We start from the raw sequence: 3,456 nt of genomic DNA, 5'->3' as shown, positions 1-3,456 counted from the left end.
TTAATTCTAAAATATGGATGTATCATCCGGCTCCGCCGCTGGCGTGAGTCCAAGAGCTGCTAGCTCCAGTACCGTCCCTTGGTAACAGAAAATAGTGAATGATAAGTATCCAATCCGTATTTGTTCCTGCCCTACCTGTTCGTATCCATAGTATTTCAATGGACGAGAGTGGAAAATGGAAAGGACAAAACACGATTTGTGTCTTGTTTTATGATCACGGAGTCCCCTGTTCTCTTCTCTGTTCTTCCGGTTGTTCCCGGTTGTTGCCCCTTTTTGAATGATCGAATACACTAAACGTGAGCACTTCTTTTGTATCAGACCTGAGCCTGGTATAAACGGAGACAGTTTTATGACCACTCCACGGCATCGCGCAGTTCATCCGTGCTCGGCCTCGATTTCGGGTTCCAGTGCGCGAAGTCGGCAATACGCAGGAGAGTCCGCGCGACACGCAACAGTCGGTGTCGGCGTCGGCGACTTCTCAGCGTGGACTGGCGGTATAGTCTGGCCTTTACGTAACGGCTTCCACGGATTGGCCCATTTAGTTCCGGTACGTGCTTCTTCGTCAAGGCACGTACCCGGAAGAATCAAATAGATGATGACGTCATGATGACGTTTCACCAACGAGGCGTTTTGGGGAGGTGTTTTCTGTTTTAGAGTTTTACTCGCTACAGGGTGTACTTTTAGGGTTTTGACTCTGCACACCGTTTACATGCAGAAAAACCTTCATAACACACAAGGGGACGGGTAATAACCGGAAAAGCATGACATGTGACCTTTAAGTAAATAAAGTTGCCTTGCCTTGAATGAAATTCATGCAACTCTTAATATTAGATACTGTGTTTTTAAGTGGCGATGGAGATTATTTGTTGACCCTGCTTTAAAGGATATTTAGCCTTTACAAATGGTGCGCTTTATCACTGCCTGGGTTTTGGTTGAAGTGCAACCAACTGCGTTTTCGCGTTTGGCTCATTTTCCATCCGAAAAACTTGTTGTCTACCTGTCCTGTACCACTTGTTATGACTTCTCTCTCTCGCGTATTCCGTTAAGACCCACCCCATCTCACTCCTCGTGCTGAAACCTGGTGTTCACTCTCTGTCCTAAATGGATTGTTGGAGCTCGCTGGCGATTAATGCAGTCGTGTTTTGTTTTTTTTATCTGAAAAAAGTCCCCCCACCACTTTTTCTAACTAATCGTAACGGAGGACATTTCACTCCCGTTACTCGAGGAGCTTTTTGCGGTGTGATGTTGAAAAGCCCAACGGCAGGTCTGAGAGTCTGAGACACTCCGCTCCTCTATCGAATTACACCACAGTTTGCAGCACTCCAGGAAATTGATCTCTGCTAATTCTGTCCGCTATTAAGTCTGCTTTCACTGAGCAGGAGTTGCTGCATAGGGAGAAGCTGCAGAGTAATTCATGTTTTTATTAGTCTTCACATCAGTCTTTCCTCTTCCAACAAACTCACTGACAAATTGAAGATGTACCGGTTTTTTCTCAATTTCAGTGAGAGGTGCTCGCATTAGAAGCCCTACTATAAATGCTAGCTGTTTGATAAAGCTACATTTGTCAGTTGCTTTTACTTTGACATAGTTTATGTGTTTAATCTAAGCTAGCAAATTGACCAAGAAAACAAAACACATGTTAGACAGACGGATTATTTTATTACAAATGTGGCTTTAATTTGTAATAATTATTAGAATAAACAGCCAATCTTTAAGTTCATACTGACCAACAAAACAAAGAAAATGGTAGACATATGTCATGCAGTACATTTGGGAAAATTGTATTAGAAATGTGGCTTTAATGTTAATAATGTTAACAACATTTGAATAAACAGCCAATCTTTAAGGGTAGGTTCCCCTAAATCATCGAGTGCTTTGGGTTGTTGTTTGAAGAGCTAGGGTAGTATTATGGATTCATTTGAACAGGCTGTAAAACATCTACGATTCTAGTTTAACCCTCCTGTTGTCTTCGGGTCAAATCTGACCGATTTACTCCTTTCATCAATCATAACTTTTTTGTTTTAAAGTCGATTGCATTAAGGCTTTATGATATCCTTCACAGTAGACATTTGAACATATACAATTGCTGATCACCACTTTCATTGAATTTTGGATGATTTAGTCAACTTTGTAACACCCATGGTGTTCCCGCCATAAAGAAAAGGAATTAGTAACTATCCGGATCAGAACACCCACTCACCCACCCACACACACACACACACACACACACACACACACACACACACACACACACACACACACACACACACACGCCCCCCCCGCCAACAAACGGAGGTGACGGCGAACGCGTAACAAACATCAACACGACGTCAATACTTTGACACGGATTTAGGACTGATTCTGGGTTCTAGGCAGAAGTCGGACTTGACACGGTGCAGAGTAACTCCGGCGGTAGCGCAACTTGGCTAGGAGCTGACAGCTGAGTGTACTACACGAGGAGTTGTTATTTATCAACGTCTATTAAGATATTTTGTTGTCAGTCAACGAACAACAACGAACAACACAACAGACGACTCTCCTTAATACTGAACAACCTACCGTTCGACGGGTTTCTTTCCTAGTCGAAGTGACTTATGCTTCTTCCGGCACATCAAAGCAATTGAAACAGATAAATTCGGTGACGTTTTATTTGAGGTCACTCCCGACAAATACATAAGGAGGTGGGAACCAGATATGTTCGACCGACTTGCGGTAACAAACATACGGGATGTCAACATTGGTGTACTTGTTAACTAAAATTTTCTGGTTCTACAAAAAAAGCGGTTTTGAGTTACAGGGTAAAAGGGTACCTATTGTGTCTACCCCCCTTTTTAGTGACCCTGCCATGAAAGACGACTTCTTTATTCAGGGAGAAAGTTCACCCTAAACTGTCACCACAACGATACTAAAACATAGTCTCTATAAATGCACCCAAATTGCGCTAACGACATAGATTTCGTAATGAGTTAACTATTTATATCGTCTAGTTAAACTTGTGAAAGATCTATCGGTGATGACCTTTGTCTTTCGCATATTTGTAACCCATGAAAGAAAAGAAAAATAATAAATTGGGCAGGATAACAGAAGCAAGGGGACCATGGCCAATGAAACCACAAGCGAACCCAGTTCAAAACCTCGGCCAGGACAAAAATGCCGATCAATGTAATTGTGTTTGGTAATTAGTAGTGGTTTAAAGCAAATTGTGGGAAAGTTTGACATGTATAACATAGTCCTGATGACCCTATGTACTTGTTGACATCCATTCATATGTTTTCTTGTCTGTTACTTGTACATAACAACACGGTCCACACAGGTACACCCCCCTACCGTGTACTCTCGACCCTTTCCAGTCTTCAACAAGACACACCACACACCACACACACACACCACACACACCACACAAACACACACACACACACACACACCACACCACACACACACCACACACACACACAC

General features: G+C 42.7%; 1 protein-coding gene and 1 long non-coding RNA gene across 4 annotated transcripts in view; one reads left to right on the top strand and one right to left on the bottom strand.

Moving 5' to 3' along the window:
* ntn1a (netrin 1a) overlaps positions 1-3,456 on the bottom strand; it is a 248,630-nt gene that overhangs the window by 46,259 nt on the left and 198,915 nt on the right. The gene's annotated exons all lie outside the window — the stretch shown is intronic.
* Positions 1-3,456, top strand: part of LOC104964728 (uncharacterized) — a 13,895-nt gene that overhangs the window by 4,397 nt on the left and 6,042 nt on the right. The window lies entirely within an intron of this gene.

Source organism: Notothenia coriiceps, unplaced genomic scaffold (assembly GCF_000735185.1).
Source record: "Notothenia coriiceps isolate Sejong01 unplaced genomic scaffold, NC01 NC01_scaffold00037244, whole genome shotgun sequence".
In the NCBI taxonomy this organism is placed as follows: domain Eukaryota; kingdom Metazoa; phylum Chordata; class Actinopteri; order Perciformes; family Nototheniidae; genus Notothenia; species Notothenia coriiceps.
The sequence above is the reverse complement of the archived record's forward strand: the minus strand, read 5'-3'. Positions and strand labels throughout refer to the sequence as shown.